This window comes from Protopterus annectens, chromosome 15.part0 (genome assembly GCF_019279795.1).
Source record: "Protopterus annectens isolate FY-2018-M chromosome 15.part0, PAN1.0, whole genome shotgun sequence".
In the NCBI taxonomy this organism is placed as follows: domain Eukaryota; kingdom Metazoa; phylum Chordata; order Ceratodontiformes; family Protopteridae; genus Protopterus; species Protopterus annectens.
The window spans coordinates 757,690,269-757,712,935 of record NC_056749.1 but is presented as its reverse complement, the minus strand read 5'-3'; positions in this window follow the sequence as shown (position 1 = coordinate 757,712,935).

Below are 22,667 nucleotides of genomic sequence, written 5' to 3'. Positions count from 1 at the left end.
TGGTCTCACCTTCGATAACCACATCACCACAACAGTCAAGAAATCTTTCTATGTGGCACACCTCATCACTAAGGGCTTTTCATCCAGAAAAAAGGAGGTCATTGTCCCACTGTACTCATCCCTCATTAGACCCGTTATAGAATACAACGCCCTGTTTGGTATGTACCTCTCAAGACATCTGCAACAACTGGAAAGGCCGCAGAAATATCTCACTAAAAGAATCACAGGCCTAAAGCAGATGCCCTATGCTGACCGCCTTAAAAAACTCCAGCTATACTCTGTTGCATATCATCTACTCAGAGGCGATCTCTGCTTACCATACAAGGCCATATCAAACCCAGAGCTGTTGGACATGCTACACTTAAAGAAATCCCAATCCCTCAATGCCACATGCTCCAGGGATCTAAACCTTGTCATCACAATAAACAAAACATGCTGAAGGGATAGGTTCCTGACCCAGAGACTCCTCAGACTCTAGAATAGATTGCCCATACATGTCAAGCAGAGTGTCTTTTTGGCCCTCTTCAAAAGGAACCTTGACGATTGGATGGGAGAAAGGAAATTCAGCCCAGGGATCACATCAGTCACCTGGCTAGACAGGGGTCCAGGGAAGTAAATAGTGCGGGAAGAAATAGCCAGGGAATTGTTATGACTAGGCTTGTATAGGCCCTAGGGCTGATAGCCTAGTACCAACCTATGAACCTATAGAGGCATTTTAGAGAGGACAGGCCAGACCAGGAGGACAGACCAGACAGGAGGAGAAGGCAACTACACACACCACAAAACCAGCCTCACATAATGCTACCACTCCACTGAATCAAACACATAAACACACAAAGACATACTCGGAGGCTCTGAGTAAAAATTTACCTAAACAGCAGAGGCCTCCAAAGCAGACACCCAAACAACTGCTACCTCAAGACACCCCACAAGCAACACATAAACCACAAAAGCAGTGTGCAAAGCAGTCACAGCCCTTAAGGCCAAATACAACACCAAACATACTTGTCATAGGTGACTCCATAGTCAGACACACTGACGTCCCACTCACCAGGCTGAACAAGGAGAGGGTCACAGTAAGCTGCCTATCGGGCTAGAATCCGCCACATAACACAAGCACTCGGGTCACTCCACGGCAAGTACAAATATGACACAGTCATTGTCCATGCTGGTGTGAAGCGACCTGAGACGTACCTCCCTGGACTACATGAAAAGAGACATAGAGGAGCTCTCTGATTATGTAGCCCAGGCAGGTATGACCTAACCCTGAGCAGTATCCTTCCTTCCCCAAGAATGATGCCACAATATAGAGACAAGATGATCAGCTTTAACAATTGGCTTAATGTCTGGTGTCATTCAAAGGGGATCCAGTGTCTGTCTGCCTGGGATGACATGCTTGACAAAGCCACGCTGCCATGAGGATGGCTTGCACCTGTCACCCTGGGATTCCGGATATTGGCTAAGGCTCTTGCCACCCCCATAGTGCCTTTTTTAGGCAAGGCTCAAATTCTAAACCTACCACCCTAGAAAACAAAAATGGGAAGAAACTGAGGGTAATGCTGCTGAATGCCAGAAGTCTAAATCTCAAAATGCACGCACGAGGCCCTTCTCAGTATGGAGAACATCGATGTCTGTGCTGTAACTGAAACCTGGTTCAAGGCTCCTGAGAGCACCCCGGCACTATTAGGTTTTACATCATATCATGCGTTCTGGCCCCAAAACCCGGACCACACTACAAAAGGAGGGGGTGTATCCATATTCATAAAGAATACCCACACCTCCAGGTTGGTGGCAGCATAAAGCTTGAAACCATCCAGGTGCAACTAACCATAGGCAAAACTGCTCTACAAATTGTAGCATGCTACAGGCCACCCTCTCAAACTCAGGAACCCCACACAGCCTTCCTGAAGACACTGGAGGGTATAAATGTATCTCCATGGATGGGAGATCGTAGGTTTACCCTGGGGGTCATCTCTGTGTCACTACTAGACAGAGGCATAGTAAACTAAACCCTAAAAGGGTGTAGTATTCTCATCCTAAGGGGTGGTGTAAGCCACATACATTCTGGCTAGGCTTATAAATGCCTTAGGGCAGATAGCCTAGTACGAACCTATGAACCTATGAACCTATGAACACCATCATATTGGGTGACTTCAACTACCCGAATATAGACTGGGAACATTACTCAAACCCTAACTTTCTAGCCCATCGGTTCCTGGAGTTCATAAATTCAAATGCCATGGAACAGCTAGTCACTGTTCCCACGAGAGGAGAAAATATACTAGATCTCATTGTCACAAACATGGGGACAAAATGCTCCACACCGGAAGTATATCCCTCATTGGTGAGATCTGATCATAAACTAATCTCACTGGAAATCCACATCCCGCCCCCACCCCAAACAAAAAAGACCATAGTGAAGAACTTCTCTAAAGCAAACTTCACACTACTCAAGACTGGTGTAGTATCCTTCAAGGCCTCTGAGCCAGAGGAAACCACAACCCAAGCTGCGGAAGCCCTTACAAATGCCTTCTATGAACACCTCCAGGACTGCATGGATCAGGCAATCCCAAATAAAACCAAGACTCTTTCCACAAAGGGCAAACGTCCAGTCTGGTGGACCCCAGCCATTAACAAACTTTACAATAAGAGGAGAAAGCTATTACATGATAGAACAAAATCCATAAAAAGGAAGTCACCCCTGATCATTATTAGTAAAAAATTACGAGCACTCATAAAATCAACTAAGGCCAATTTTGAGAGAAAAATTGCCATGGATTCAAAGGACAATCATAAGGCCTTTTTCAGCTATGTTAGGAACCTGGGTGGAAACTCCCAGATATGCTCAGAATTAGTCCAAAATGATACAAAAATCACTGAACCCACAGACATTGCCAACATACTGGCAGACAGGTTCAGTGCAAACTTCACCCTCTCCCCTAAAGGAGAGATAACTATCCCAGCCGAGTGTAGCCTCCCGGACATCTCAAATGCGGGTGAAAGATGCTCTCTAAAGCTAAAAACACAGCATCAATGGGACCGGATGGTGTCCCCGGCTGTGTACACGAGCTAAATGAGGAATTAACCCCGCACATAAGGCAGCTGTTTAATCTCAGCCTTACCACAGGATACGTGCCCAAGGAGTGGCGTCGGCAACTGTGGTCCCACCCACAAAGGCGCCTCTCGGACCCTGGTAATTACCGCCCCATAAGCTTAACAAGTCTAGTCTGCAAAGCTATGGAGAGGATCATAATGGAGCTCATAAACAAAGATATAGGGGACTTGCAGACATTGGACCCGACCCAGTTTGGCTTTGTCAAGGGAAGATCATGCCTTTTGAACTTGGTCGACTTCGAAACAGTCACCAAGGCCATTGATGAGGGAAAGGCAGTCCATACAGCCTACCTTGACCATGCAAAGGCTTTCGACACAATACCCCACTCGGGTATTGTAGAAAAACTTACCAGCTTAAATGTAAACCCATATGTCACAAGATGGGTTGCAAACTGGCTTAAGGACAGAACCCACAGGGTTAGAGTTGCTGGCGCTGTGTCAGACTCCAAGCCGGTCATAAGTGGTGTCCCACAGGGCTCGGTCCTTGGCCCCCTATTGTTTGGCATCTACTTCTCAGAAGTACAGGCCAGCATGGGAGGACTTTGGCTGACAAAGTTTGCAGACGACTGCAAACTGGGCGCCACACGGATATCCTTCAGAAGGGACTCACGGAAACAGATAGCTGGTGCCAGAGCCATGGCCTGAAGTTAAATGCCAAAAAATGTATAGTCATACCCTTCGGGAAAAACAAGGTAACCCCAAGCTACCATATAGGTGGCAATCCACTAAGCACAGAAGAGGTTATCAGGGACCTGGGGACCCAGGTTGACAGTGGCCTTTCTTTTGACACTCACATTGCTAAAGTGGTTAGAAAGACCTTCTACATTGCCCACCTGATCATGAAGGATTCACATCCAGATCTAGTGAGGTCATTGTTCCCCTGTACTCTTCACTTATCAGACCAATGATTGAGTACAATGCCCCATTCGGGATGTATCTCACCAGACATCTGCAGCAATTGGAGAGACCCCAAAAGTTCCTCACCAAAAGGATAAAGGGACTCCAAAATCTGTCATATGCTGCCAGATTGAAGAAACTCCAGCTCTATTCAGTCGCATACTGTCTGCTCAGAGGTGACATGTGCCTGACATACAAGGCCATGTCCAACCCGGAATTAATGGACATGCTCCACCTCAAAAAATCCAAATCCACCAAAACCACTAGAGCAAGCAACTTAAACCTTAGCATGGATATAAATAGGACGTGCTGGAGGGATAGATTTATCACTCAGAGACTCCCTATGCTGTGGAATAAAATCCCGGTCCATGTGAGGCAGAGCACCTCGCTGACTCTGTTCAAGAGAAATCTAGACCTGTGGATGGGAGATCGTAGGTTTACCCCAGGAATCATCTCTGTGTCACTGCTGGACAGAGGCACAACAAACTAATGGGCACAGTATTTTTTCATATAAGGGGTGGCGTAAGCCACAAAAATTTGGGCTAGGCTTATAAATGCCTTAGGGCAGATAGCCTAGTATAAACCTATGAACCTATGACAGAAAGAGAAACTCAAACAATATAAACACAAACTGTTAAGACTACCACATCTGCATTCACACTAGCACAGTAGTACAAATGCAATGCTACACAACATTTAGCTTTAAAACACTGCTACAGTTAATAAATATACTTAGAAAAAGTTTATACAGATGTGTAATCAGGTTGAAAAAGTGATACATTCCTCTGAACATAGCAGAACACACAGTCACTGCTAGGCAGCTGGCTATTACACCTGTTGCACTGAGCATTATATAACTACAGCATAACTGAAATGTGATAAGTAAAAAGTTGTTACTAAAGCAGGGAAAACAGTAAGCAAACAAATGCATTAACCAATGGATAAAATTCACAGCAAGATAGCTTGGTCCATAGTAGGACAACTAAAACTACTGTAGATGAACCAGGCATGAAAGTACACAGTGCAGCATTTGTAATAAGTGAGTTTTAAAACTGAGCAGGCAGCTACTCAACAAATCTTAGTAGCTGTAGTTGAATCAGACAATGTATACAGGGCAGCTTTTACATTAGTGAGTTCTAAAACACAGAGCAGGCATCTAGTCAACAATTCTAAATAGCTGTAATCACAAAATTAGTTGAACGAGGCATAAAGTATACAGTGCAGCATTTATATTAGTGAGTTTTAAAACACAGAGCAGGCCTGTAGTCAACAAGTCTAAAGTAGCTGTAGTCACAAAAATATGACAAACAAGTAAAAGAACTTACAGAGCAAGCTGAGGGAACGCAGTTAAGGAGTTAGCAGCAAGGAAGAAAACCATTTGAAAATGGGGCTTGGAGTCCCAGTAGGTAATATCACCTCCTGCAGAGGTCTAATTGGTGGGATGGGGGTTATGAGAGTTTACAGCACTCTATGTAGGTGTCGCTAGAGCCAAGCACAATCACTAAAAACTCTAACAGAATAAGGTCATGTACTGTTCATAGTAAGAATAAGAGGTTTTGTTGTATAGTACTATCAGGTAAGAAATAACTTAAAACAGGCTGGGTAAGAAATATCTTAACACAGGCTAGAGTCCAGCATGTAATAGACACAAGTTTGTTGAAATTAACAGGCAGTCTATTAAGAAATGGGGGGGGGGGTTCCTTGCTGCCAAGCTACTTTACAGCATACCAATTTACTAGAGAGTAAAGTAGATAATGCCTTAAATAAGTATATTGTAAAATGTTAAAACTAAGCCAACATACTTTGCAGATAAGGAGATACTGCAAGGTAAGAGAACAGAGCTGTGTGATGAGCGAGTTTCGTTGCAACCGTTTAATGCAGCATGCAGGACGTTTAACAGTATGCTGTCAGTATGGAGATGAAAAAGACAAACGTGACCGATAGTTTGCAGATAAGGAGATACTGCAAGGTAAGAGAACAGAGCTGTGCAATGAGCGAGTTTCATTGCAACCGTTTAATGCAGCATCCAGGACGTTTAACAGTATGTTGTCAGTATGGAGATGAAAAAGACAAACTTGACTGATAGTTTGCAGATAAGGAGATACTGCAAGGTAAGAGAACAGAGCTATGTGATAAGCGAGTTTCGTTGCAACCGTTTAATGCAGCATGCAGGACTTTTAACATTATGCTGTCAGTATGGAGATGAAAAAGACAAACGTGACCGATAGTTTGCAGATAAGGAGATACTGCAAGGTAAGAGAACAGAGCTGTGTGATAAGTGAGTTTCGTTGCAACTGTTTAATGCAGCATGCAGGACTTTTAACAGCATGCTGTCAGTATGGAGATGAAAAAGACAAACTTGACCGATAGTTTGCAGATAAGGAGATACTGCAAGGTAAGAGAACAGAGCTGTGCAATGAGCGAGTTTCATTGCAACCGTTTAATGCAGCATCCAGGACGTTTAACAGTATGTTGTCAGTATGGAGATGAAAAAGACAAACTTGACCGATAGTTTGCAGATAAGGAGATACTGCAAGGTAAGAGAACAGAGCTGTGTGAAGAGCGAGTTTTGTTGCAACCATTTAATGCAGCATGCAGGACGTTTAACAGTACGCTGTCAGTATGGAGATGAACTTGACTGATAGAGAGCAAGCTGAGGGAATGCAGTTAAGGAGTCAGCAGCAAGGAAAAAAACATACATATAAAACAGAAGCAACCATTACAACTTAAAAGATACTTATGCATTGGTAGAAGTTGAACATAGAGCATATAAAGAGATACATTATAGGGCTTGTTAGATAGATAATAGATCATGTGGTTAGTGCTTAGAAATTCAAATAAATGGAAATGAGGGAAAGATCTAGGTAGGGCAGAAATTGTTAATATTTTAATTAATTAATGAGGTGTAAAGCAGATTCAGAGAAAATTCTAATTATATACACACACACACACACACACACACACATATATTATGTGTTTGTGTATATACAGAGGAGCGCTACATAATTCTGAAATCCCGAAATCCTGAGACCAAAATCTCAAAAATTCAAAATACTGAAAACACACAGGATAGCAACACTTATTATATTCCAGCACAAATACATACAGAAACAAATAAAACAAAAAACATATTACTCTTCTCCAAGTATAAAAAGGGGGGCAAGCCCCCTGATCCCCCCACAGACCCTGCTACTTAAATATATCAACTCCGAGATTGCACTTAGTATAGTGAAGTGCAGTCTCGGAGTTGATATATTTAAGTAGCAGGGGGTGCGGGGCAGGCTTGCCCCATGTATAATATTGAACGGTAATATGTTTATGTATGTACTTGTGCTGGAATATAGTAAATGTTGGTATCCTGTGTGTTTTCAGTATTTTAAACTTTCGAGATTTATCATAAGGTTTATATTAAAAGTACAAAGGAGGGGGTGAGCAGTGCCACAAAACAACATATAGCTGGGATATGCTAATAAAATACATGTTATGTTGCATAGAATTGTAATGATATGGCAACAAACACTGACATTTATCCAGGAGATGCACAGGAGCAGATACATTGATTTCCTAGGTAAAGTTTTAGTTGTATTTTAAATGCGTTTGCATTTTGAATGGATTCCAGTGGTAGTGAGATGTGATTCCATAGTTTATCTACATTATATAAATATAAATAGTAACCTGCGGTATTAGATAGTTTGGTTGTAGTGAATAGTAATATTTTAGCTACATTATATAAATATAGATGGTAACCTGCAGTATGAGATAGTTTGGTTATAGTGATTAGTGATAGATTAGCTACATTATATGAATATAAAGAGTCACCTGCAGTATTAGATAGTTTGGTTATAGTGATTAGTGATAGATTAGCTACATTATATGAATATAAAGAGTCACCTGCAGTATGAGATAGTTTGGTTATAGTGATTAGTGATAGATTAGCTACATTATATGAATATAAAGAGTCACCTGCAGTATTAGATAGTTTGGTTATAGTGATTAGTGATATTTTAGCTACATTATATGAATATAGATAGTAACCTGCAGTATGAGATAGTTTGTTTATAGTGATTAGTGATTTTTATTTAGACCATAAAATCCTATTGGGAGAGCAATGGTGTATTAAGCTGTTAAGGGATGGGTAGTCTTCTGGCTTATAGAGAAGTCTGTTTAGTGCAGTTATCTGAGAAATTCAGGTGGTGTGTTAGTTCTGACAGTTTAAGTCTCTTAAGGTTAAGCAGTGGTATCTTCTATTGTTATAGTTCATCAAAAATTTGGATATTTTATTATAACATTGCTTAAGCTTGGACAGTTGTGAGATTTGAATGTTAATTAAGATAGGGGCAGGACATATGAGGGATGAAAGTAAGAAAGTAGAAGCTATATGTCTTCTGGCTATGTCAGTCAGGAGGGTATCTATGATGACACCCAATAATTTTGTGTGCTTTACTTGTTCTATCATGGTACTGTTAGCAAAGACAATAGCACCATTATGCCATTGTTTTGGTATAGATGTGCTTTGGAGTGAAAAGCAGTAATTTTAGTTTTTTAGGATGTAGAAGTAGTTGTTCATTATTTAGCTCTGTTTAAATTCATAAGAAGGATTGTTATGTAAGGTCTTGGAGTTTAGAAAGAGATTTGGCAGATTAGGGTCAAGTGAGTCATCAGTATATAGAACTAAGGTACCATTATGTGTCAATGTAGAGGCCATTGATGAATATGTTAAAAAGTATGGGGCCTAGTATAAATCCTTGTGGGATTTCAGTAGTTACAGGCAAGAGGGTGGTAAGATTATTTTCCCATTTCACTGCTTGTGCTCTCTTTGAGGATTTAGTCAATCATTTTCTTGAAAGAGTCTATTGACTTCCAGCTTCAGCAATACATTGTATGACTAAAGGCCAGTCTGTTTTCCTCTTTCTCTTGCTGAATTCCTGGACAAGGTTGTCTCGTAACAAACCAAACTACATAAACAAACACAGCACCCTGACAAGATACAGCATAAATTTACCATGAGCAAAAGTATCTGGAATACGTTCTTTACACCAAGGGCATTTTAACTCCCACTGATGATGGTCAAATTACAGCTGCTATTTTCACAAAGCTAACCAAATGCTTTGACCTGGCCATCCCTAATCTCTTCATTGACCCATTACCCTCTGCTCTCATTTGCCCAGAAGCTGTCCTTTGCTTTAAAGATTAGTCACTTATAATCAGTATTTCCTCTTCTCATTCCTTCTCACCTCCTTTATACCAATTTATTCCACAGTTATGCATAACGTTTTTCCCAACAGACCCTCATCTCTCTGCTCTCAGCATGTGTGCAAATGATCCTGTTATCTTTATTTCTGCTGCTTCTCTAGTAACTATTAAATCTAGATTTCAGCAAGATGCCCAAAAGCATCTCCCCTGGCCCAGCAATAAACAACTACTTCTCAAATGTAAAAATAAATAAATAAATAAATAAATAGGAGCATGATCATTGCAAATGTTGCCAAATTAAAGTCTGTATAATCCTTCAGTGCATTTATCATATGTAGAAAATCACACAGACCTGGTCATCTTGTTTAAATACTTTGAGATTTTTCCTTAATGTCTACGTTATAGATGATAAACCACCATGTTCATTTCAAATGTCAAATTTAAATGTTTTATGTTTGGTTGTCAAAAACTTTCCATGTTATCTCAAAGCTAGATCTTCTGTTGATAAAGGAATTCTGCATGTTTATTGAGGATATTCCCTCTGTCTTCTAGCTTTTGCCTCAAACAGCAAACTCCATGACCTCTAGATTATTTCCAAAAATCTATAGATGTATTCCAGATTCCACCAAATATGGGTATCAGAGCATCACCCTGTATCTCTCTCTGTCTGTGGCTTCCCCCATAACTGAATACTTGAATGTTCTATTCCAAACCATTTGCTATACGATTATGAAAATTAACATCTTCCTTAAGTTTTCCAAAAGTTATACCCAAGTTCTTCTTACTTATTCAGGTAACATTCTAAGAGATACGTAGTTATCTAAAGTCACCTAATGCATTGGTCTTATCTCATTATGTTTTTTTCAATTCTAAGCCCTAAAATCTGGGATTATCTTCCTGTTAAAATAAAAAAAAACATGAGTCTCTATCATAATTTTGATCAGAGAACATCCATACATTCAAGAGAGGCCTACTTATTTCCTATTTTTCCCACTCTCACATTTTTAACTCTATAATAATCTATTCTCAGATAATTTATCTTTGCAACATCCTTGCAAAACAAGTCATCAGTTATCAGGGAATGCAGTTCTGTTTTTCTGCTATTTATATTAATTTAAATTCATTTTTTTCCTGTCCTTACTAAATTATTTTTAATAAACCTATTTGTAAACATAGTTTTCCCTAGTATAAATATTGCATTTTGTTTCTATTACTCCATATAGACTTGTCTTGCTCTCTTTATACTATCACTGATGTCCAAAACAAACACAGTTTAGCTCCCTTGTATTTTTATATGTGTAATGTACAACAGCTACTCAGGACTCTCTTACATAATACTTCCCTCTATAAACAATCAAAACACATTTCTGAGACAACTACTCTTCACAGCTGATAAATAATATAATTAACGCAAGCACCACTAATACAGCTCAGGACAAGCAACCCTCTTCATCATGTCCTTGGTTTATATACACTAACTTAGGTGTCGGACTGCAGTGCAAGGATATTAAGTGTGATCATCAGAACAGCAGACATACCTACTCTAAAACAAGAGTTTTCTGAGTATTTCTCCATTCATCAAGCTACATCATTTCTGGACTCTATATAAATATATAAGCAGCACAATATAGAGAGAATGGGAAAGAAAGATCCCCTGCCACATAGATTTGGAATTCACTTTTATTTTTAGGAATTGCACATTACTTTTCAAAGAGTCAGGAATCACTGTATTGGGACAGCAGGTACTTAATTACATGACACTTTTGACTGACAAATCTTCACAGTGCAGAGCACAACAGTCATACAGAAAAAGATTTCGAATTGCCTACAAGTATAAGATGGGAATTTCATGAAATAATATATATGACCAATTTTCTTAAGGATATTTAAAACCTGATTCATTGGCCACTGATTTCATATAGGTAAGCCATTTTAAAACATTCTACAGTTCTGTTCACAAGCTCTCTGTACAATTTGCACTCTGATATTTTTCATAGGTTCATAGGTTGGTACTAGGCTATCGGCCCTAGGGCCTATACAAACCTAGCCATAATAATTCCCTGGATATTTCTTCCCACAATATTTACTCCCCTGGACCCCTGTCTAGCAGGGTGACTGACGTGATCCCCGAAGTGAATTTCCTATCTCCCATCCAATCAAGGTTCCTTTTGAAGAGGGCCAAGAAGGGGCTCTGCTTGACATGTATGGGCAGTCTATTCCAGAGTATGGGGAGTCTCTTGGTCAGGAACCTATCCCTCCAGCATGCTTTGTTCATTGTGATAACAAGGTTTAGATCCCTGGAACATGTGGCTCTGAGGGATTGGGATTTCTTTAAGTGGAGCATGTCCAACAGCTCAGGGTTTGACATGGCCTTGTATGTTAAGCAGAGATTGCCTCTGAGTAGACGATATGCCACAGAGTATAGCTGGAGTTTTTTTAGATGGTCAGCATATGGCACCTGCTTTGGGCCTGTGATTCTTTTAGTGAGGTATTTCTGTGGCCTTTCCAGCTGTTGCAGATGTCTTGTGAGGTACATACCAAACAGGGTATTATACTCTATAATGGGTCTAATGAGGGATGAGCACAGTGGGACAATGACCTCCTTTTTTCTGATGAAACGTCCTTAGTGGTGAGGTGTGCCACATACAAGGATTTCCTGACTGTTGTGGTGATGTGGTTATCGAAAGTGAGACCACTGTCCACCTGTGTCCCTAAGTCTCTCATCACACTTTCGATGTTTATTGTACCGCCACCTATGTGGTAATTCATGGGTACATGTTTTTTTCGAAAGGGAATAACTATACATGTTTTGGCATTAAGCTTGAGCCCATGGCTCTGGCACCAGGCATCTGTTTCTGTAAGGCCCTTTTGTAGAATATCCACATCATTTGAGGATGCAATAATGGCTCCCAGTTTGCAGTCATCTGCAAACTTTGTTAGCCAGAGTCCCTTAGTGTTGGCCTATATTTCAGAGAAGTAGATGCCAAACAAGAGTGGTCCCAGGACTGAACCCTGAGGTACTCCACTTGTCACTTGCCTGGAGCTGGATTTGGAGTCGGCTACTTTTACAGTCTGGGTTCTGTCACTAAGCCAGTTGGCAACCCATCGAGTGACATAGGGATTTATGCCCAGCTTAGTAAGTTTATCTATGATTCCAGAGTCGAAGGCCTTGGTGAACTCCAGATAGGCTGAGTGGACCACCTTACCCTCGTCCACAGCTCTGGAGACTGATTTGAAGAAGTCAATCAGGTTCAGGAGACAAGATCGGCCCTTCACAAACCCAAACTGGGTGGGGTCCAGTGTTTGAAGGTTGCCAATGTCTTTGTTTATAAGTTCTATGATAATACGCTCCATGCCCTTGCAGACTAGGCTTGTCAGACTGATGGGATGGTAGTTCCTGGGATCCAAGGTGGATCCCCCCTTGTGGAGTGGGATAACTGTAGCTGTGCGCCACTCAGTGGGCATGAAGCCTGAGGTGAGGCTATGATTAAACATGACACTTAGGTGAGGTGCCAGTTCATTTTGTAGTTCATGTAGTACACAGCCTGGGATGTCATCTGGTCCCATGGATGCTGTATTCTTAGCTTTGGAGAGTGCGGTTTCTACCTGTGTGGCCGTAATTACCGGAATTTGGCAATCTTTTGGTATTGCGATGGTCCCTTTAGGGGGTAAGAGGGGGTTGAATTTGCCACTAAATCGATCTGCCAGGATATTGGCAATATCCTTGGGATCAGTATATTTAATGCCATTCTGTTGAAGCTCAGAGCAGATCTGAGCATTGCCATTTAGATTCTTGACATAACTATAGAATGCCTTGTGGTTGTCTTTGGAATCTTTGACAATTTTATTTTTGTAACTAGCTTTTGAGGATTTTATGAGGAATCTCAGCTTCTTAGTGAGGCTGGTGAGGGAGTTTTTTGCATCCTGGGATTTTCCTCTTTTCTGCAACAGTTTCTTCCTTCTGTTGTATAGTTTGTTTATAGCAGGGGACTACCAGATTGGCTTCCTTTTTTTGGAGGAGAGCATCTTGGTTCTAGTTGGGATGGCATGATTCATGCATGAGTGGATGTGCTTGCACATTGCCTTAGTGTAGGATTCTGCAGTCGAACTTTCAGATCCCATCTGCATGGGTGTCATGAAGCTTGTCCCTTCTGACTTCAATAGCATGAAGTTGGCTTTGGAGAAGTTTTTTAAGGAGGTTTCCTTACTGGGGGGTGGGAGTGGGATGTGGATGTCAAGGGTAATTTGCTTATGGTCAGACCTGACCAATGAGGGAGTGACCACTGGTGTGGAGAATCTATCTCCCATGTTGGTAATGACCAGGTCTAGGATATTGGAGCCCCTGGTGGGACAATGGATTAGTTGATACAGGGCATTGGAATTTATGAATTCCAAGAACCGTTGGGAAAAGGAGTTGGTACCCGAGTAGTTTTCCCAGTTAATGGCAGGGTAGTTGAAATCACCCAGTATTAGGGTGTTTGGTTGTATCTTAATATTTTCCAGTATGTTTAGAAAGGTGTAATGAGAATCTTGGGGCATGGAAGGGGATCTGTAGCAAGCTACAATTTGGATTGCAGTCTTACCTAGTGTTATTTGCACCTGGAGAATTTCAGATACATTGTGTTGGGCAACTAGCCTGGAGGTGTTAATATCCTTGGTGAATATGGACACTCCTCCATCTTTAGTGTTTCGGTTTTGGTTTTGTGGCTGAAAGGTGTGGTAAGAGTTGTAGCCTGGTATTGCAGGGGTGCTCTCTGGAGCCTTGAACCAGGTCTCAGTTACTACACAGATATTGATGTTCTCCATTTTTAGGAGTGCCTTGAGAGAGTGCATTTTGAAGTTTAGACTTCTAGCATTGAGTAGCATTACCTTCAGATTTTACATGCTTGTATCTGTTACGGTGGTGGTTTTGTCCTTTGAACCTTGCCTAAAAAAGGCACTATAGGGGTGGCAAGAGCTTTAGCCGGTAACCTGAATCCCAGGGGTGACAGGTGAAGACCATCTCTGGCAAAGCATTGTGGTTTGTCAATCATGTCTTCCCAGCAGACAGATACTGGATCCCCTTTGAATGACATCAGAAGCTTAGCCAATTGTTGAAGTCAATCATTTTGTCCTTATACTGTGGTATCATTCTGGGCAAAGGCAGGATGCTACTCAGGGCTAGGGTCATACCTGCCTGGGCCACATGATCTGAGAGCTCTTCCATGTCTCTTTTCATGTAGTCCAGGGAGGTACGCCTCAAGTCATTCACTCCAGCATAGACTCCAGCATTTGTTCTGATGACTTAATTTTAAGTCTTTCATTTCAATTTAAATAATTTTGCTTTGCATATTCTCGGCAAGGTTGCAATGGAATTAATTGGAAAATATATTCAAAATATTGGCATCATTGCTTCCCTGAACAATGCTTGAAATGAGTTCAAATAGATCAGTTCATTACCTGAGTTACAAAACAAATAAATGAAATGATAACCTCATGGGCTTGGTGAGTTCCACTGAGGTACTCTCATTTTCTTAGGGCACCTCACCAAAGGGTTTCCCTTCCTCAAGGCTTTATATGCTAATTTCTCAGTGTGTATATTTTCTTTCTCCAAGCTCCTACATGTTAATTTTATTTTTCAGGACTTTGCACATTCATTTATTGATTCATTTACTGACATTTATATATAGAGTCTGGTACAGCTCTTGTAATAGGCTGATTCTTCCCTCGGAACTGTTGTTATTCTGTCTATATCAGTATGAAGAAGAGGTCAACATAATGAACACAGTCTATCAATGGTGGTTTTCAATGGAGACATACAGTAATATGGTTATGGGTTCTTCAAACCTGATCTTCTTAACGTCAAATGTCCTGATAAGGAGCTGGCAATAGTACATAGTTACAAGTTGTGATAATATATATCATGGTGGGTGTAGAGAACTTGTTCCTTGCAAGATCGGTATGAGGTGCCCTACTCCTCACAAAACTGGCAGTGGGAGCTGTGTTTGTAATGCTGTTCATCCATTCAGGTTCAAAGCATCCTTTTCACACTAATGGTATATGAGCATTAGGGCTATGTTTAGGTTATCAGTTGACAATAGAGAAGGAGAGAAACTTCTTATGCATCCCAGCGATAAGCCTGTCTTCCATGCTAGTTCTATAATTGCTTGTTTACTTTTATCACACCTGGCATGACTATTTCCAGGAGCCTTTATGCTTTTACTTTTTCATAATTGGTCAGAGGTTTTCTTAAGTGTGTGTTTCTCAGATACATCTTATTGCATTTTGATTTTCCTTAACTTTTAACTGCCATGTTTTATAACAGCATCCTAATCTTTCGTTGCCTCTTCTTACTTTGTCTGCCCATTGTTGTGGATCAGCCCTGTTGCAAAACAATGGTTCTCTCTTCAGTGTCTTTTCTAAAGCCAGTGAAAAATATTGGCCTCAAGACTGACTGTTAAGGAACCACATTAGTCACTAAACAATTGTTCTAAAGGACTACTTTCATAACAGTTTCCTGCATCCTTTTATTCAGTTAATTTTATCTGTGTTGCAACTCCATGACACAGACAAGGTCAAATAGTTCATACCTAGTTTATTTTATTTTCTACTCTGAGTAATCTATTTGGCCAGGTGTAGTGGCCATCTTGGATTTAAGAAGTAATTTGTTCTAAGTGAGAGTTAAACAAATTACTGCAAGTCATGTTTAGCTTATAGCACTTGGGATTCAGATTTCACTTGTTTTTCATTGGCTGTTTTATTTCCTTGGTTAATACTTATATGTAGAGTGCACCACAGCCTTGTTGTTTGATAAAACCATATTGTCAGCACCACACGCATTCTGTGTTTGATTAATTGCTGCATTTTCAAAATCAGAAAAGTGTTTTATTTTCCTGTGTGTGTGTGTGTGTGTGTGTGTGTGTGTGTGTGTGTGTGTGTGTGTGTGTGTGTGTGTGTGTATGTGTGTGTGTGTGTGTGTGTGTGTGATTTGCCTACATGCTACGTCCATTTAGAGCTCTTTTATGCATTGTGTGAACACTGTTCCTGCATTTTCTTTTCTGCTTTGAGTGAATTGATGTTCTATTTTCTGCTTTGAGTAACCTGTTTAGCCTGGTGTATTGACCATTTTGGATTTAAGCAATGACCTAAGTGAGAGTTAAAACAAATTACTGTAGGTTCTGGGGAGATTAGCACTTCCATTTCAAATTGCTCATGTTTTTCATTAGTTGTTTTTTTGTCTTGATTAATATTGTCTGTGCAGTTATTGCAGAAACTGGCAAAGGGACCAAGGTATTGTGATCAAATAACTAGACAGGGAAAGATGACAGAATGGGAAGATGCCAAGAACCTATTTGGACTGCAGGTTAAAGATCGCCTCCCCTATCAATGACTGATATCAGAGGATAGGCAAAGAGAAAGAAATATGGGGTCCTAAATGAATGACCACTGGTAGAGTTTTTAGTAGAATCTACAACAGAAGCTGCTATTAAAAAAGGAATAATTAGTACAGCATATAAAATATTGCATGATAATTGTAAGAATCAATCATAGGAGGCTAGAAAGGATTGGGAAGAGAGACTGGATAAACAATTCACAAAGAAACAATAGGAGGATATATGTACATCTCCCAAATATGCAAAAAAAATCTAGAAGATTTAGGATTTTTGCTTGGAAATGTTTACATAGATATTTTTATACCCCAAGTACACTCCAGAGAAGTTTTCCTCTGGTAGACAGCAAATGTTGAAGATGTGATGGGGAAGAAAGAGGTAACTGATTTGAAGAAGGCAATCAGGTTCAGGAGACAAGATCGGCCCTTCACAAACCCAAACTGGGTGGGGTCCAGTGTTTGAAGGTAGCCAATGTCTTTGTTTATAAGTTCTATGATAATGCGTTCCATGCCCTTGCAGACCAGGCTTGTCAGACTGATGGGATGGTAGTTCCTGGGATCCAAGGTGGATCCCTTGTGGAGTGGGATAACTGTAGCTGTGCGCCACTCATTGGGCCCGAAGCCTGAGGTGAGGCTATGATTAAACATGACACTTAGGTGTGGTGCCAGTTCATTTTGTAGTTCATGTAGTACACAGCCTGGGATGTCATCTGGTCCCATGGATGCTGTATTCTTAGCTTTGGAGAGTGCGGTTTCTACCTGTGTGGCTGTAATTACCGGAATTTGGCAATCTTTTGGTATTGTGATGGGCCCTTTAGGGGGTAAGAGGGGGTTGATGTTGCCACTAAATAGATCTGCCAGGATATTGGCAATATCCTTGGGATCAGTATATTTAATGCCATTCTGTTGAAGCTCAGAGCAGATCTGAGCATTGCCATTTAGATTCTTGACATAACTATAGAATGCCTTGTGGTTGTCTTTGGAATCTTTGACAATTTTATTTTCATAACTAGCTTTTGAGGATTTTATGAGGGATCTCAGTTTCTTAGTGAGGCTGGTGAGGGAGTTTTTTGCATCCTGGGATTTTCCTCTTTTCTGCAACAGTTTCTTCCTTCTGTTGTATAGTTTGTTTATAGCAGGGGACTACCAGATTGGCTTCCTTTTTTTGGAAGAGAGCATCTTGGTTCTAGTTGGGATGGCATGATTCATGCATGAGTGGATGTGCTCGCACATTGCCTTAGTGTAGCATTCTGCAGTCGAACTTTCAGATCCCATCTGCATGGGTGTAATGAAGCTTGTCCCTTCTGACTTCAATAGCATGAAGTTGGCTTTGGAGAAGTTTTTTAAGGAGGTTTCCTTACTGGGGGGTGGGAGTGGGATGTGGATGTCAAGGTGTATGGTCAGACCTGACCAACGAGGGGGTGACCACTGGTGTGGAGCATCTATCTCCCATGTTGGTAATGACCAGGTCTAGGATATTGGAGCCCCTGGTGGGACAATGGATTAGTTGATCAGGGCATTGGAATTTATGAATTCCAAGAACCGTTGGTAAAAGGATGGTACAGTAGTTTTCCCAGTTAATGGCAGGGTAGTTGAAATCACCCAGTATTAGGGTGTTTGGTTGTATCTCAATACTTTCCAGTATGTTTAGAAAGGTGTAATGAGAATCTTGGGGCATGGAGGGGGCTCTGTAGCAAGCTACAATTTGGATTGCAATCATACCTAGTGTTAGTTGCACCTGGAAAATTTCAGATCATTGTGTGCAACTAGCCTGGAGGTGGTACTTTCATAACAGTTTCCTGCATCCTTTTATTCAGTTAATTTTATCTGTGTTGCAACTCCATGACACAGACAAGGGCAAATAGTTCAGACCTAGTTTATTTTATTTTCTACTCTGAGTAATCTATTTGGCCAGGTGTAGTGGCCATCTTGGATTTAAGAAGTAATTTGTTCTAAGTGAGAGTTAAACAAATTACTGCAAGTCATGTTTAGCTTATAGCACCTGGGATTCAGATTTCACTTGTTTTTCATTGGCTGTTTTATTTCCTTGGTTAATACTTATATGTAGAGTGCACCACAGCCTTGTTGTTTGATAAAACCATAGAGTCAGCACCACACGCATTCTGTGTTTGATTAATTGCTGGATTTTCAAAATCAGAGAAAAAGCCAAAGTGTTTTATTTTCCTGTGTGTGTGTGTGTGTGTGTGTGTGTGTGTGTGTGTGTGTGTGTGTGTGTGTGTGTGTGTGTGTGTGTGTGTGTGTGTGTGTGTGTGTGTGATTTGCCTACATGATACATCCATTTAGAGCTCTTTTATGCATTCTGTGAACACTGTTCCTGCATTTTCTTTTCTGCTTTGAGTAAATTGATGTTCTATTTTCTGCTTTGAGTAACCTGTTTAGCCTGGTGAAGTGACCATTTTGGATTTAAGTAATGATCTAAGTGAGAGTTAAACAAATTACTGCAGGTTCTGGGGAGATTATAGCACTTCCATTTCAAATTGCTCATGTTTTTCATTAGTTGTTTTGTTGTCTTGATTAATATTGTCTGTGCAGTTATTGCAGAAACTGGCAAAGGGACCAAGGTATTGTGATCAAATAACTAGACAGGGAAAGATGACAGAATGGGAAGATGCCAATAACCTATTTGGACTGCAGGTTAAAGATTGCCTCCCCTATCAAGGACTAATATCAGAGGATAGGCAAAGAGAAAGAAATATGGGTTCCTAAATGAATGACCAGCACTGGTAGAGTTTTTAGTAGAATCTACAACAGAAGCTGCTATTAAAAAAGGAATAATTAGTACAGCATATAAAATATTGCATGATAATTATAAGAATCAATCATAGGGGGCTAGAAAGGATTGGGAAGAGAGCCTGGATAAACAATTCACAAAGAAACAATAGGCGGATATATATACATCTCCCAAATATGCAAAAAAAAAAAATCTAGAAGATTTAGGATTTTTGCTTGGAAATGTTTACATAGATATTTTTATACCCCAAGTACACTCCAGAGAAGTTTTCCTCTGGTAGACAGCAAATGTTGAAGATGTGATGGGGAAGAAAGAGGTAACTGGGAACATATTTTCTGGGAGTGCAGTGAGTTGGTGGACTTTTAGGATTTCCTGCAGGATGCACTGTCGGAGATGCTGGGTGGGCAGATTGGTGTGACGAGGGAGATGATTCTTTTCTGAGCTATGATGCAGAATCAGAATTGCCTAGACATGGTAAAGCTTTGCTGTCTTTACTTATGGTGGCTGCCAAAAAGGCAATTACTAGAAAATGGAAATCAGAAGCTAAACCAACTATAACAGAAGTAGTGAATATAGTAACAGAGATAAAACAACTGGAACTGGGATCTTTAGAAAAGGGGAGGAGCAAACTACATAGAAAACATGGGAATTGTGGGAACAAGACATACAGGGGAGGAGTGAGGTCTTAAACAAAGGCAGGACTTAAATGAGCTGTGTAATGTTTAACTGAAAATGGTTGGGTAAATTATAAGTGATGTATAATGTTTGCAACTGCGAGTGTGTCAGTATGGTTTGAGATGTGAAATGCTTGCAACTTGGATAGTGTCGGTGTGGATTGTTTTCATTTATATAAATGATTGCTTATGACGTAAGTGATGGTTTGATAAAGATGTTTCTTGTTTTAAAAAAGGAGCAGGAATTGAATAATTTATGTAATGTTGCTTAGGTTATATTATATATAGCAATATATATGAAGCATAATGCTTGTTAATTTTAACGTGTTAGTACAGTTTGATTATTTTTATATAAATGTAAATTTGCCTATGTCACAAGTCATATTCAAAAAGGTGTTTAAAAGAGGGCTTCTTTGAATACAGTGCAATGTGGTAGTTGTATTTACATAGTGTGTAGTTTGTGTGTGTGTGTGTGTGTGTGTGTGTGTGTGTGTGTGTGTGTGTGTGTGTGTGTGTGTGTGTGTATGTGTTTAAGTAAAATTTGAATTCATACACTCTATGTTTGATTAACTGCTGGATTTTCAAAATCAGAAAAAGCCAGGAAAGTGTTTTATGTTTTGTGTGTGTGTGTGTGTGTGTGTGTGTGTGTGTGTGTGTTTGTCTCCTTTTTGGATTTCTAACTGATATATTCATCTAAAGCTCTTTTATACATGTCCTGATACTGCCTCTGCATTTTATTTTGTGCTTCAAGTAAATCTGCATTCTTCTATTTTCTGCTTTGAGTAATCTGTTTGGACTGGTGTAGTGGCCATTTTGGATTTAAGCAGTGATCTAAGTGAGAGTTAAACAAATTACTGCAGTCTTTGGGTAGCTTTTTACAACTGAAACAGTACCATATTCTAACAGCAGCTAGATTTATTGACACATAACTAAGAACTTGATACATTACTACAAATACTAAGCTCCCAATGTCTCCCTATCAGTTAGCTACCAGTATTACTGCTCTACATTAGCTCACCGACTTTTTTAACCCCCTTTTCTAAAGGTATACCTGCAGTCTACATAATCAATCTTTGCAGCTGACATCAAACTATAATGCACACACACACACACACACACACACACACACACACACACACACACACACACACACACACACACACACACACACACACACACACACACACACACACACACACACACACACACACAGTCTACCTAAAATGATTGTGATAGATAAACTAATTGTATCAACTTAAATCTCTGTATTTCTTGTTTGCAAAGATGACTGTGCAAATGTATAATTACTGTCAGTATGTCAATAGGACTACCTTGTAACGTATTGGAAGCTATACTCCCACATGTACATTTAATTATCTCTGTACTTTTCTTTTGGTCAATGTTTTAATTTCTAGAGCTTTTCTCCCCGGGATTCCTCTAAAAATGGGTTCCTGACCCTGTTGGTCTTTTCCGGTTAACAAATGTCAAATCAATAAATTAATTCCACTGAGTGAGCTATCCACTTATGGTTTGTCAATAAAACTTTCACTGGAATATGCTGAGCTGAGCTGCATGGAACTGTACTAAACTGAGCTGATTTGAGCAGATTTCACAGATCCTTCCTTTATAGGTTCATAGGTGTGCACTAAGCTAGTGGCCCAAGAGCCTTTACAAGCCTAGCCCATAGAAGTGCCCTGGCATTGTGCCACCCGACCTTTAGCTGCTCAGTCCTACATTTCTCCATTCCAACAAATATCCTCATATATTTTTTTCATTGCTGCTCTCAAGCCCTCATCAATCTTTATCACACAGCAGCACTCGTTGCAAGAATGATCCTCTTCCTTCTGTTACCAGCATCATAATCTGTGATATCCTAATGTATGCTCTCTTTTAATTTCTCCAAATCTTTTGGGTATTTAATACCAAGATGGCAATGGACCCTATTTCTAAGTCAAAGTTTGGTTAAAGATCATGAAATTAGCATTGTTTCAATCTTTGATGTCTGCTAGAACTGCTTTTCACAGCACCCACAATGTGCCCAGTAATGGCTCCTTCTGAAATTCATATGGAATTACATGTATCAATGACATATCTAAATATGATTGTAGATTCTTTTTTTATAAGACCCATTGCTCCTACTACTATTGGAACAATCTGGGTGTCTTTCTTCCACATTGCTGTCATTTCTGCTTGCAAATCCTGATATTTTATAACTTTGTGTCTCTCTATATGCAGGATACTGTAGTCACTGGGTGTGGTGATTTCAATGATCAATTATACTTTTGATTTCTTTTCTTGGACCACTATATCAATTTTTCTAGCATCTATTTTTTAAACTGTTGGTAATGGGTGATCCCATGTGATATAGACTTCATCATTTTCTATGATGCTTTGTGGTTCATGTTAGCAGTGTTTTTCAGCAACTTCAATGGACAGTGGCACAGGAAAATAACTTTCTTGGGTAGCATAAGCTATGGAACCTTGCTGGCTAGGCTTACGTAAGGCCCTTGGGCCGATAGCCTAGTACCTACCTATGAATCTATGAACCTATAATGTTTGCACAATCCTCAGTGCACCAGTCCTGCCACGTTATTATACCTTTCAGTATGCAGTCCTTCTGCCATTAATATGTCACAACCAGTAACGAGATATGCAATTGTTTCCAGTT